This window comes from Suncus etruscus, chromosome 1 (genome assembly GCF_024139225.1).
Source record: "Suncus etruscus isolate mSunEtr1 chromosome 1, mSunEtr1.pri.cur, whole genome shotgun sequence".
Taxonomy (NCBI): domain Eukaryota; kingdom Metazoa; phylum Chordata; class Mammalia; order Eulipotyphla; family Soricidae; genus Suncus; species Suncus etruscus.
This window is the reverse complement of record NC_064848.1, coordinates 90,887,793-90,903,377: the sequence shown is the minus strand read 5'-3', so window position 1 is coordinate 90,903,377 and position 15,585 is coordinate 90,887,793. Positions and strand designations below refer to the sequence as shown.

General features: G+C 35.1%; 1 non-coding gene across 1 annotated transcript; it reads left to right on the top strand.

The window, feature by feature from the left end:
* Window positions 1–1,536: 1,536 nt before the first annotated feature.
* On the top strand, window positions 1,537–1,670 carry LOC126032377 (small nucleolar RNA SNORA51). The gene has a single exon (XR_007503858.1). It is a non-coding gene; the product is annotated as a small nucleolar RNA SNORA51 (small nucleolar RNA).
* The last annotated feature ends 13,915 nt before the right edge of the window (window positions 1,671–15,585 follow it).

Sequence of the window (15,585 nt, the reverse complement as noted above, 5' to 3'; positions counted from 1 at the left end):
AAGAACTTTATTTCTTTGATTTTGTAGACTAATTAGTAGAAAATCTGTAACATAAATATTTTAGGAGTCCTATATATCACATATGAAAACCTGAGAGGGGAGCACACATAGCTTTGTTATTCATCTTTTGTATAGATAAGCTTTTAGATCTAATGCATTACTGCATTTTATTGCCTAAGAACTCTATTTTCTAAGAATTTGAAGCAAAGGAGTTAAGAACACCAGATGCATCTACAAGGGGTAAAATGATACTTGATTGCTGCTAAATTCGTGATTCTACTAGGGAAAATCATTTTAGTTAATGTTTAGGTATCCTTTTATCGAGGAAGAGACTTTATGTCTATAGTAGAAAAATGACATCAATTTATTTCTGTACTTTACCACCCCCTGGTTGTCACATTTTCAAATGATCACAGTTGTCCATCAATTCTGTCAAGAAGAATAGAAAATTGGTTGTGGGTTTTGACTTGTTAAAGATATAGAATGAGTTCCATAAAGTGCTCTTAAAGATACTCTTCTCATTCTGTTCTGAGGGATGATGACTAGTTATTTTGTTTTGGTTTTAGTTCTGTATTTTTAACTTTTAGAACAATGTGGGATCTTTTTAGTAAAAAATTGTTTATAACGTTCTTTCAGAATTTTTATGGACTTGGAGAGAGAAACTGTTCCACACACAATATACTTTCTATTTCTTGAGCTAATTTTCTGATATCACATAATTCTACTGATAGCTTTACACATGTATAAATTCTGAATTTTGCCTATAAGTGTAATAGAACAATACATCCAGTTAATTCAAGGCTTAAAAATTAATATAACCTGGGGCCAGAGCAGTGGTGCAAGCCTCAAGGCATCTGACTTGCACATGCTAGCTTAGGAAGGACCACGGTTCGATTCCTTGGTATCCCATATGGTCCCTCAAGACAGGAGCGATTTCTGAGTAGATAACCAGGGGTAACCCTTGAGTGTCACTGGGTGTGGCCCAAAAATCAAAAAAATATGTAAAAAAAAAAACCCTTCACCAATGCAACATTCTCATCACCAATATCCCAAGTGTCCTTCCTCCCCACCCCACACTGGCCTGTACTCTAGACAGGCTTTCTACATCCCTCATGTAGTCACATTTTGTTATGACAGTACTAAGTGTAATTATTTCTGTGACTACACTAAACAATCCCTGTGGTGAGCTCATGTTGGGTGCTGGACCTTTCAGTCCTCCTCTATTTTGACTCTGAGAATCATTACACAAATGTTTTTCATTTTTCTCAAAACCCACAGATGGGTGAGACCATTCTGTGTTTATCTCTCTCCCTCTGACTTATTTCACTCAGCATAATAAATTCTATATACATCCATGTATAGGAAAATTTCATGACTTCATCTCTTCTGATGGCTGCATAATATTCCATTGTATATATGTACCATAGTTTCTTTAGCCATTCATCTACTGAGGGGCATCTAGGCTGTTTCCAGAGTCTGGCTATTGTAAACCACAAAAAATATCAAAAAAAGAAAAGAAAAGAAAAGAAAAGATAAGGCCTCCCAATGCTTACCACAGGCTGCGTTCTTTACACTGACTGTATAGAAAGAGCAGGTACAGTAAATGCTCCCCATATACACCTCAAACCAGACCCTTTTCCTGGTCTTTATTGTGAATGGGGGGGACAAAAATTAATATAATCTGGTAGAAGAAAAGAACAACAAGTTTATTTTTCAGATGATGAACAAAGGTCCAGAGTCTTTAGATCTGGTCAAAGATCTCTTAACCACTTAGTAGCAGAACTAGTATTGGAAAAAGCTATTTACTCTCACTGTTCAAAGCTTTTTTTTTGATCTTTAACTATGGAATCTTAAATCATAGTGAAAAAATTTTTATTTTTTGGAAAATAATCCAGGAAAATGTTTTAAAAAGCGCAATAGTATCTCTGATCAATTTATAAAGAAATGTTTCTGCTATTTTGCTTTTGTAGCAACAGATTGACTATTAAAACTTTCAAAAATAAATTTAAAGTTAAAACTCTTACTCTGTTAATATTATAGAAAAAATTTACATACACAAAAATTTATTTACATACACAAAAGATAAAATAATTTAAATTTAGGCACAATGTTTTTTTTATGAGAAAAAGCTATTGTAATCAATATCCCTCAAAGAGTAAAATATCATGTAAGAGCCATAATTATTTCAGAAACTAAATTCAGTGGCCAAGGATATATATAACTCACTTATAAACATTAATAATTTGATTTTGGGGCCACACTCAACAGTGCTCAGTCAGACCCCATACTACTGAGCCAAATATCACTAAAAATGCCTCCAGTGTTCAGGAATTTTTTCTTGCTCTGTGCTCTGGGATTACTGCTGGCATGCTCTGAGGTTGGATATTGAGGTTCTAAACCCTGAGGGTTATAAACCTTTGTCTACAGCATACAAGAAAAACACCCTCCCAGCTATACTATTGCTCCAACCCCATAAAGTCTTTTTTTTTTTTTTTTTTTTTTTTTGGGCCACACCCTGCAGTGCTCAGGGGTTACTCCTGGCTTTCTGCTCAGAAATAGCTCCTGGCAGGCACGGGGGACCATATGGGACACTGGGATTCGAACCAACCACCTTTGGTCCTGGATCAGCTGCTTGCAAGGCAAATGCCGCTGTGCTATCTCACCGGGCCCATAAAGTCTTAATCAATATCTAAGCAAGTAAAAATTAGCAGTGCATTTTTAGAGTGCAAAATGATTATAGACACTAAATGTGATTCATACTAGAATATATAAGAAAGCAACTTCTCATACTAGCAGATTTAAGTAAGAGCCCATATAATCAACTAAAGTGCAGTATTATATGATGCAAGGCAGCATTATTTGTGATAAAAAACATAAGTAATGCAGTCTGGACATGGAGGGGACTTAATAGAGTTTACCAACAGTTTCAGACAAATGTGTCAGTGCAATATTAGAAACATTCTAAGATATCTTGATAAGGCTTGGCATGATCTGGTACACCTACACCTTGAAAAGAAAACCTGACATTTTAGGACTGTTTTTAATAAAATTAAACAACTTTCATATTATTAACTTCAATTTCTTATTTCTAATATTCACATTGACCTGTAATCACTAATTGTTAATGATAACCTAATCAGATAGTTGAATCATGTACCATTTACTAAAATAATTTAAACTTTAAGGGACTGCATTGCTTTATTACCTAAATAAGCTCTGTTTCTAAGAGGCATTTTTCAAATAAGCTATTTTCCTGAGAAAGCACACAAATTAGAAGAGTTTAATGGAAGTAATTAGACTAGAATTACAAATAGCAACTAATTCTATTAGAAATAGTACTTTTCGGGGCCAGAGAGATAGCACAGAGGTGTTTGCCATGCAAGCAGCCAACCCAGGACCTAAGGTGGTTGATTCAAATCTGGGTGTCCCATATGGTCTCTCGTTCCTGCCAGGGGCTATTTCTGAGCAGGTAGCCAGGAATAACCCTGGGTGTGCCCCACCCCCAATAAAAAGAAGAAAGAAAGAGAAAAGAAATAGTACTTTTCAATATCCTTCAAGTTCCATAACAAAACTCCCTAATTTTTTTTATATTCATTTGGAAAAAGGATAAAATGTCCATGTAGATCAATAACCTGGTTTGTTTCCATGGAAAAATTGAATGACTATAAAGCTTGATAATTAAACATTTCAAATTATATATATTAGGTATTTTAAAAGATGCATAACAGTACTTTATACTGTTTCTAATCATATTTACAAAGTTGGCTTTCTATCCTAAATAGCTAGGTTTATATCTATTTTTTTCTATCTATATAAAAGAGGAATCACAGACTTATTCTTGTGGTTAGACTGATATAGAGTCTTCTCATAGCCATAAAATCCTAATAGGAAGGGAGTTAAGGAAGCTATAATAAAAAGCTAATTTTTGAAGCCAAAGAAATTTAAGATTAAGACATTTGACTTTTTAGTCTTTGTCTTTTATATGACAAATAACTGAAATCCCAGTTAAGCTAAGAACAACTTGTAAAAGCATACATAGCTATTATCTCATTTTCCTTCTTTTAATACAAAATTTTCACTGTTTTGTATAAAATTCACACTTATACAGGACTCTAGTAGAAATAGTCATGTAAATGACAACCTTGTTAAAAGTTCAATCTTCTTGGGCAAGAAGCATCTATTTTATTTTTTTTCCACAAAATTTGTACCCATATCAGGTGTTTTTTTTTTTTTAACAACTTATAATGATTTAGCAATGTTATCAAATAATATATTTCAAAGTCAATGGAATGATGCAAGTGATGATGTGAAAATGAACATGGGAGAAAAATGAGAGGGAGGTAAGGAAAGAAAATAACATTTGTAAGGATAAAATTGCAAAATTTGTAAGAAAAGGTTTCAAGGGCCCGGAGAGATAGCACAGCGGTGTTTGCCTTGCAAGCAGCCAATCCAGGACCAAAGGTGGTTGGTTCGAATCCTGGTGTCCCATATGGTCCCCCACGCCTGCCAGGAGCTATTTCTGAGCAGACAGCCAGGACTAACCTCTGAGCAATGCCGGGTGTGGGCCAAAAACTAAAAAAAAAAAAAAAAAAGAAAAGGTTTCAAGGCAAAGGTAAATATTATGTTTTTGTTATAGTAATATTTAACCTTAAGTTTATTTTGATTTCTAAAGTTTTAAATATACTCACATGAACCACTTGAAATATAACTAATTGTTGTAAGTTATAGGAAGTCATCAAGTTTATCTTAACTATTTTAAAAGTTAAAAAATTAAATTCATTAAAAATGTACAATTTCATTATAACTTATCTAAAATGTTTATAGGTAAGTATATTTAAATAAATTATTTCATTCAAAAATAATTGCCACTTATATTTACATAGATTTATAACATATGCATATAAGAATGCATTCAATTTTGTTATTTATAGAATAAATTCATAGAATTCCTAAAACTTAAAAATATAGGCCCTGGGGTTGGAGAGATAGTACAGCAGGCAGGAGCTCACATTTCATTTGGCCTATTCCCAGTAACCATAATGGTTACCAGAGCCCTACCCTGAATGATTCCTGAGCACAAAATTAGGATTAAGCCCATAAATTTAAGGATAACTAAACATAAATTAACTTTCTACTTTGTGTAGGATATTGAATTATATACAGCTACTTCTTAGAAACTGTAAGAAAGTTAGCTATGCCTTGAAATACTATGAGACATCAAATTAGGAGGTGCTAAAAAACAGAGGTACTATAATTTCAAAGAGAGAATAATAATTGGTTTGTTTATAATATCTATAGACACTGTTTTCCTAAGGAAACTTGCAGACTTTAGGAACAAACTTGAAGCTTAATCCAAACTAATGGCCACTGCTGAGGCACAGAAAATGAAGTATGATTTTAGGTGGCTACTTGAAGCTAGAAGCTATAATGACAAAAAATGTGTGAATTTTTATTTTGTTTTGTTTTTGGATCACACCCGGTAACGATCAGGGGTTACTCCTGGCTGTGTGCTCAGAAATCGCTCCTGGCTAGGGGGACCATATGGAACACCGGAGATTGAACCAGGTCCGTCTTGGATCTGCTGCGTGCAAGGGAAATGCCTACTGCTGTACTATCATGCTAGCCCCAGAATAACAAAAAATGTAGTCTGTGAAGCAGAAAGAACAAAATCTCTAAGGATTCTTTACAGTTAAGAAAAATTTAAAAATTATCAAATGGACCAATAAAAGAAAAATGTATTTAGTAACATGCAATATTTAAATTCTATTCTTTTAAAAAAGACTCCCCATACTATTTTCTAGAGAAATGACAGAGTTTACATTCCTACCAACTCTATATTTGACTTCCTTTCTGATGTCAATGTTCTTACTTTATCACTTCTTTAGATTCCCATATCTATAAACAAATCATAAAATTGGTCAATAACATCCTTTCTCTGTTTTGGAATTTTTTTGTTGTTGTTGTTGTTGACTTGGGGGCTACACTTGGCTTTTCTCAAGGATCATTCCTGGAGAGGACCATATGGAGTGCCAAGGATTGAACCTGGGTTGGCCACATGCAAGGGAAACACACTATCTATTGTAGAGTCTCTCCAGCCTCTCAGAAATCTGTAATAACACCTTGTGCACACATAGTCAACTTGGATTCAATCTCCAGCAATACACATGGTGCACCACACCTACAGGAGTGATCCCTGAGCACAGAGCCAGGAGTAAGCCTTAAGTACCACTGGGTGAGGCCCAAAATGAAAGGAGAGGATAGAGGGGTGGGAGAGGAAGAAAAGGGATGGGAATGAGGAGAGGGAAAGGACTGAGAGGGAAGGGAAGGGTGAGTTGGAAGAGAGGAGAAGGAAGGAAGAGAGGAAGGAAGGAGATGAGACAAAAGGGGAGGGGAGAGGAGGGAAGTGGAGGGGAGGGAGAAGAGGGAAAGGGAGGGGAGGAGAGAGGAAGAAGGAGAGGGAAGGAGAGGGGAGGAAAGAGGATGGGAAGGGAGGAGTGGGGAGAATAGGGGAGGGGAGGACAGGTAGTAATCTACTCTCTATTCAACCCTTCTCTTCTCCAGGACACTTTTACTTGTGATCCTCAGTCATTTTCTTTTACTATTGAATGTCTTCTTCGGTTTAGAAGTCAGATATTCCTAGACAATGGGATGATTTAGAAGACTGAATGGGTTTGTTTGGAAATGGCCAGAATCTCCATGGGTTGAAAAATATGTGGGGTTTTCACACTCACAGTAAATCTTTTTGAGATGTATATCTTTATTTACTGAAATGCAATGTTTTCCATATTATATAACAAGTGACATTTATAAGTGCAAACTAATCTTTTTTAATGTATAAACACATTTCCACTTATATTACATGTTATCTATTAACAATTGTAAATATTACTTTAGTAGTTATTTCTCTTGAGTGGTGAGTAACCTTTTCTTCTTCTTTGTTAGTAAATGCCTTTATAATAATATGGCTTACTTCTATTGTTATAATAGCAACTATTTTAATAATTTTCTCCTTTCTTTAGCATATAAATAAAAAGATATGTGCAATTAGATTTTGTTAAGTGTTTATTGATAATATAATTAACTTCTCCTGTTTTTTTTTTCTCAAGTCTCCTTCAAATCAATGTCTTGCATACCAGTGGACCTTTTCTAATTTTAGTTAGTATCTTAAAAGAAAAATTTTTTTTGTCTTTCATAGTAGCTAGAAAATATAATGGTTTGTTTGCAGTTATAGAAAAATTGTGTTAGGTCTCCCTTAAAATGACAGGAATTATAAAACGAGTTCCTCTTATGAAAAAAGGTGCATAAATTAAATGTTACAGAGATCATATTTTAACTGTTCTTTACAGCCTCCAAGGATGTGATGCAAATACATTTCCAGCCTTACCTCTTAATCCTTTTATCTATGGAAACTGACCTCCATCACAAAAACAGATGTTACCAATAAAACGTATTTGGTCTTCCAAGGCTGCTTTCACAAGCTTGTTCTATTTATTGTGATAAGAAAACTCTTAGTACGTCATATAAATTAAATTAGCTAGAACAAACCCCTTCATGAACATAGTATTAAACAACTTCCTTTTCATTAATTAAGATGTATTGTTTATAAATGTGGATGATGTCTTTCAATTACTATTTACATATCACATAAATTCCATAAGTATTTCTGGCAGTTCATGATGGGTGATGAACTTAACACCTTGTGAGATGGTTAAATAATACAGGTTGTTTTGCTAAATAATAGTCGCAATTTGTCCTTTAAATCAGATCTTTTTTGCAACAATTTTTATATGCAGATAATATTAAAAACAAAACAAAAATATTTACATGACAAAGTAGCTTCTACAGAGTTTTGATGCCATAAAAGTTTATACTTCCTAAATGCCTGGATTTATTTACAAATGAATCCCTCTATTTCAGTTAACCTAAATGGAATTCCAACCAAATTTGTTATGAGGCTCCTGAGTCTACACAAATTATAAGGATTATATGGGGTGGAAAAAAACGAATTTTTAAAGGTCAGAGCTCTGGTAGGCACAAGATGCAATGATTAGTAGCTTGATAGTCTAACTAGAGGTAGGCACACTAAAAAATTAAATCTAAACCTACAAGAACTCCAAACTATGCTCACTTGTCCAGGCTCAATGGGAGCAGTACACAATTACAGTTTGATGAAGAGTCTAATTTTAAAAGCAAGTTCTGAGTAATTAGTGGTTAAATGCTAGTTAACTGAAAAATTAACTATTTTGCAATAATGCTGGATAAAACAATTCTGGATATTGGGGAAAAATACCTCCTCCTCTCAGTTCTTTTGAGGCAAGACGAACTAACATTTGATTCCTTAATGTAAGAAATAAGACCAAATGAGTAAAACTCATATAGAAAATATATAGGAATATGAACTTTTAAGTAAGTGTGGGAAAGTGGGAATTAATATCCTCTTAAGAGACTTGGTTGTCAAGCAGAAGGGGGTTTTATGTGAAAAGAAGAAAATAGTGTCCTATGACAAAATCAGGTTTCTATAAATTTACCTTGCCTGTAAATAATAATTTCTCACACAGTAAATACTGAAAGTTTATGCTTACCAATGGTAGCTACTAATCTCGTGTGACTATTGAACTCTTGAAAGATTACTTTAAATTGAGAGGTTTGTTAAGCACAAAATATATAATACCCAATTTCAAAAATGACACGGAAGAATTTAAATATCTTATTAATATTTTTAATATTCAGTCCAACTTAAAATGGCACTTAATTTACTATTAAAATTAATTTCACCATCTTCTTGTATATTTAATGTATTTACTAGAAATGTTTAAATTACATACGGTTACATTATATAGTCACTAGGTAGCATTGGTGAGGCAACTGGGCTTAGTCCTCAACCAAAAACAATCACAAAAATAAAAATAAAATTTAAGCATTGATTTTCTAAGTACTGTTGAACACTATTTTATTGCTTTTTCCAAAGAGAAAACTCCTGATGATACTCTTCAGACTTGTTCTTGTTAAACAAAATAGAGCTTGATTGAAATAATATAATATCACAAATTATATAAAATACTTGCCCACAAAAGGGTTTTAAAAGGAGTTGTAAAGATTATTGTATTCTAAGTAGCTTATTGTTGACAATTTTAATGGCTTCTTATTCTTTAGTATTAAAGGATTTTAAAATATTTTTAGTTTGCTGAGATTTTTATAGTCAGTTTAATTTGGGGGGTTATTCCTGACTAATCGCTCAGAAATTGCCCCTGGCTTGGGGGGGACCATATGGGACGCTGGGGGATCAAACTGCGGTTCTTCCTTGGCTAGCGCTTGTAAGGTAGACACCTTACCTCTAGCGCCACCTCTCTGGTCCCTAGTTTAATTTCTTACTGACCCTCTTTATAATCTCTACACTCATTCTCCATTATCCATATGTAAAAGTGCTCTGAGATTGACCTTTAAAACTATCTTTTGAGAAAAGACACTGGATATGCATAGAGTAGCAAATTTAAATTAAGCCTATTTAAAGTTTTAACATAACCAAACTTCAAAGAGTGAAGTTGGTCAATCTTAGAAGGGTACAAAAAGGAGGATCAGGAAGACTAACTTATTTGCACTCTAAGAGAGGTGTTTTGCCTGGACAATGGGAATGTATAATTGTTATTGAAATGCATCTTTTCACTGTGGCTGGACATATCACTCTATCAAAATGACACTTCAAAAACATAATCAGATAACCAGCTGACCTTTCTTTGACTTCTTATATGAAAATGTCTTTCTCACCACAGGGTTTTTCATTAACTTGCTTATCAGGGGAGAATGTATGCTGCCTGGGCAATGTGGACATCTGCTCTTTCCAGATGTGATCATTCTTACTGTAATTTATAAATTGACATATTGATTTATATGCTTTAGATTTCAGAGAGTTGCTGAACTTGAGTCATCAACTTTGATTTGATTACTTTGGGGCATCAATAAAATCATATTCTGGAGTTGCCAGGGTAAGGGTCTACCCAACACTGTTACAAATTAATCATGCTAAATGCTTTTTGCCAAGGGAAACTAGGTTCACTTTAACTCCACTCCATAGCAGTCTGCTTATGTTCCTATCTATTTAGCACTCATTTAATTCGGCAATTAGATTAGGAGTTTTTATTTCCCTTCTTTTCCTGTGAGACTGTAAACTTCCACACTGTAAACTTCCATATTGTTACTGTCTGAACTTGTGATTGGACATCAACAAGGTCCTACTTAGAAAGTGTGCAAAGTACAGCTGATTACTGTTGCAGTAGATGGTGTTTTTATTCTAATTACAATGAAACAAAACATAATTTTTAATAAAGCACAACATTTCTCCCAAAATTGATAGTATGGTGACATAATTTATTAGAATAGTATCTCACAATGGCTTCTGGATAACATTATTTCAGAAGTAAGATTTTCTTTTTAAATGTATTTATTTTTCTCTAAAATTCATGGGAGTTTGATTTGCTGCAATAAGATAGTAAATTATTATTTGCTAAGGTAGTTATAATCATTTAAATGTGAACCTTGGGGACAGGAATTATTTGTTTTATTTTGTTTTGAGATATTGTTGATTTATAAGAAAAATATTTATTTAGTCATTCATTTCCAATTTCTTCTGTTGTGTTGAGTTTTTCCTGCATCACATCTTCCAGTACTCCCATTCTCTCCTCAGCTGCTGATACCCTACTGGTGAGGACATCCATTGAGGTTTTCAGTTGAGCTACCGTGTTTTTCAGATCTGTTATTTCAGTTTGGAGTTTTCTGATTTCTGTCTTTGTGTTCTGTTTAGATCGATCTATGCTTTCTTTGAGTTCTTCAAACATCTTCCATACTGCTATTTTAAGTTCCTTATCTGAGAGGTTAATCAGGTGGTTGGAATTTATTAGGTCATCCGAGCTTTCGTCTTCATTTTCTTTTTTTTTTTTTTTTTTTTGGTTTTTGGGCCACACCCTGTGACGCTCAGGGGTTACTCCTGGCTATGCGCTCAGAAGTTGCTCCTGGCTTCTTGGGGGACCATATGGGACGCCGGGGGATCGAACCGCGGTCCATCCTAGGCTAGCGCAGGCAAGGCAGGCACCTTACCTCCAGCGCCACCGCCCGGCCCCTCGTCTTCATTTTCTGTGCATGGTGTTTGCCTGCGAGGTTTCCCCATTGTCACGCTTGTAGTGTGGTTTTCCTGTGTGTTGTGGTGGGGTTCATTGGTTAGAAAGAGTGCACGGCCGCGAAGGCCACGCTCTTCTGCTGCCTCTAGTTGACAGTTTTTTGGGGGTGCGCTCCCTAGGCCTCTAAGGAGACCTTCAGGTATTCAGAAACACTGGCAGACAGGCACAGGCAGGAGGTTTCCCTTTATATTTAGTCATTCATATTTCCTTATATATACAGTTTCCATTCATTTCCTGGCTCACAGTACCCCAAACCCTTCGGATTTCTAAAATCAAGACTGTTAAAGATGTTTCTTGTTATGTTAATGTTACATTTGGACTCCACCTAAAGATGCAAACTGGTTTGGTGGAGAAACAATCAGGTTATTGAGAGGTTTAAAATTTATAATCCAGTCCTGTCCTCCACCAGAAGAATTTCCTTATCAGGGGAATCAATTGTTAATGGTAAATTTAGCTATTTACTAGGCCTGTATAACAATATTTTAGTAAAATAAAATCCCAAATTATGGACTGGAACAATAGCACAGTGGGTAGGGCATTTGCCTTCTACATGGCTGAATGGGACCAACCAGGGTTCAATCTCCAGCATCTTGTATGATTCCCTGACTTGCCAGGAGTGATTTCTGAGAACAGAGCTAGGAGTGGCTCTGAGAGCCACCAGGTGTGGCTCCAAAACCAAATCAAACCAAACCAAACCAAAACAAAACAAAGCAAAAACCTAAATGAAGAGGCTGGTTAACAGTGGTGCTGGAAAAGTGATGTGTGTGCTGGCAGGGAGAGGATTAACTGCACAGAGTACTTGCCTTACAACTAATAGGCCATGGGTCTGATTCTCTGTGTTACTTGCATTATTGTGATAATCCTGCTAAGTAGTTTTACTCTCTGTGATTTGTGGCACTGCACTGTGATTTCTGGTCACACTGCACAGGTTGTGCATGAGCAGCTTCATTAAAGAGAGCAGCTCCTAGCAAACCCTACAGTTAAAATGCTGTCAGAACATCAAAGTTAGAGGTGTGAGTCTCCAATGAGTATATCTGTGAGCATGGCAACTAAAGAGTATGATACCAATAAGCATCATGACTGAGAGCATTGTACAACAAGCTGGTGTGCAGTCCTCAGACTAGGCACTATCTCAAGTGTGTGTGTGATCCCAGATTATTGTGATGCAGGAAGTGCTTGATCAGGACATGGAGTTAGGTCTTGATCCTTGCCAGGTTTGTTTCACCAATACAGCATGGATAAGAGAAATAAAAGAGAAGATATATTAAGAAATATTAAAATCAATAGTACAGATTCAGTGTGGCATACACTAGATAGAGTGCTACTCTTTCTACACAATTTTTTTTGCTTAAATTAATATAGTAATAGTGCAAATTAGCTAGGGGTGGAGTAGTTCTGATAGTTCAGAGGACACTTTGGAGATTTCCTAGAATCAAAGTACCACCAGATTGCAACCAAACTTGCCAGTACAATTTGTAAATTGTCCTGGAGCAAGTAAGTGTGACTATTACTTTGCAGATATATTTTAGTAAGATAAGAAATTGTCACTGTTGATCATGTGGTCTTCATTCACTTTTTGCTTGACTCCAACCAGAATACCAGATCTTAGTTTATTGCATCATAGGGTGTTTGACATCTGTAACATTTATAACAGTTTTTGACACAAAATTATTTGATTCATACCCATGATAGATGCATTTCAAAGAAGATGTGATCTCTGCATAAGAGGACATTCCTTTATTTATAGATTGTGTTTGTTGGGTGTTTTTTGGAGGGGGGCTACACCTACCAGTTCTTGGGACTTATGACTCTTTTCAGGCATTACTCCTGAAGGATTTGTGGAACCATATGGGATGCCATGGGATAGAACTTGCGGTGGCTAGAGGCAAGACAAGTGCTCTACCTGGCATACTCTGGAACCCCTGCATTTTCCCCAGAAAATGATTTTTTAATATAACTTTATGATACAGGTCAATTGTACATCATAATTACACTGGCCACTTTTCTATCATAATTGTGATAGACAGGAAAGTGATGCTCAGGAAGAAACCATCAAAGTTCTGTTTCACTTCTCATAGTTCTATATCTTCTCTTTTATTCCCTCTGTTCATGAATTAAAATATTTTATAATAAACTGCTGATTTATTGGCAGTCTTGTCCTTTTCAAATAAATTGGTAAAGAATAAAATATTTTTCTGTGAGCTGCATTAGCAAATTAAACCCAAGGAGAGTGTGGGATTCTTTCTTATTTAGGGCCATTTGGTCAGAATGCAAATGCTTGTAACTGAATAATAAAATGTGGGAGGTGGTTGTAGGAGTGCTTTATGCTTGCTGAATTGAACTCTTAAACTGTGAGTACTGATGCCATCTAGGTGGTGTCCTGCGAACTGTGTTGATATTGGGACATTTTTTTCTCTTACACTGAAATTGAGTGCAGAATTCAAGAGAATTTTAAAAACTCTTTCATGTAATATGGTAGAGATACTAAATAGTCTATAAAGAAAAATGATTCAATTAGTTTTCAGATATGCAGTACTCAGTCTTAGAAATAGTGTAATATCTTTATCTCTGAAAATCTCTGGCGCCTCTCCAAAATTCTGACCTATTCTTTCTCCTATTAGGACATATTGTCCTGAATGACATTGTCATTTAATAAAAATAAATAAATTCAAATACAAAAGCCCTGATTTATAAAGTCTTAGAAGTTGATTTTGATTGTTTATGATTATTATGCATTTTCAGAGAAATAATTTAGAAGTTTTAATTTTTTTTTAATTTTTATGTTTTTTTGTTTTTTTTTTCAGGGGTTACTCCTAACTGTGCTCAGAAATCGCTCCTGGCAGGCTTGAGGTACCATATAGGATGCCAGAATTCGAACCACTGTCAGTCCTGGGTAGGCTCCTTGCAAGGCAAATGCTCTGCCACTGTTCTATCTTTTGGTACCCTAGAAGTTTTAATTTTATGAGATATTTTAGGATCTAGCTCAAAATATGATAACTGGAAGAAATTGTGGTACATTGAAGTGATCTCTTTTTTGCTTTTTGTTTTGTTTTGTTTTTAGCCACATTCAGCTATGCCAGTGGTTACTCATGGCTTTGCATTCAGAAATTACTTCTGGCAGTGCTCAGGACCATATAGGATTGGGGACTTAACCCAGGAGGACATCATGCAAAGCAAAAGCTCCCTAGCCACTGCACTATCATTCAATTATTTGAGGTGATCTCTGATCTTACACAGAAGCTGTGTGTGAAAGGGAGAAAAAAGGATTAGGCTAATGCTTAAAATCCTAAATCTGTATGCCCCAGAAAAGTAACATAGTCCAAGTTTCTGAAATGGAGACTATTAGATTTTCCTTGTCATTTTGTTAGACTAGAAATTAAGGGATGGGTGGAAAAATGGTGTTTTTGGGGACAGTACATTTAACATGCCATTGTTCTAGGATGTAGGGAAATAGATCTGATGCATAATGTATACCAACTGATTATATAATTGTAAAATATAATTTTTGATCCTTTAAAAATGTGATCCTATGGCTTTTATTTAGAAAGAAAGATTAATTCATTAAGTCAGAATTCTTAATGGACAATTTGTGTGTGACTGAAAAAATGTTTAATCCTGGCCCAAGGGATAGCAAAGAGGGATGTAGGGAAAAACACATTACAGTAATGGATTTCAGTAACCACCTTCAAAGGGGGACATTTTAATGGTACTGTGGCCATCACAGTGTTATTTTGAAAGTGCTGTAATGGAAATACATGAAGCTAAAGGGCTGTGGTCAGATACATTAGATTACTTGGAGAGAGCTGCTAATCATTTAAAAAAAAAATAGGTGCCTCAATCAGACTTTCCTATCTTCTTTGCTATGCCCCAGAAATAAAATAAAATTAGTTTAAGACTTTGAAGCATCAAAGTCTGTTACACTTCAAACAGAGCTTTGTTGGGGGGAATTGTTGGCTTGTTAACAATGTATTTACACAGCACCTAGGGAACTTTAAAGAATAGTGAAACTAGACTTGGAGGGGCAAAGCCTCAGAATTACCATTTAATGAAGTAGTGCCTGGATCAGAAATGTGGTCTCAAGAGCTGCTTTTATTTAGTTCAGAAACTAGAATTAGTGACATTTTAAGCAAATTGCATTTCATAACTTATAGATTCATGGACTTGCTAAGGGATTTTATCTAAGTAACTCCTTTGATTTGTAAGACCTCATGACTATAATTGTCCTTTACCCTGTATATTACTCATTATTAAAAATGATTGTGCTGTAGCAATAAAATGGACTGAACAATGAGAAGTGACATTTAGAAAATAATTAGATGGATTAAATATAACTTCCTAGAATTCAGATCTCCTACCCGTGAAAAGTGACATCTCCCTAATGTTTTCTTTGAGATGAGTGTGGCAAATTCTGATT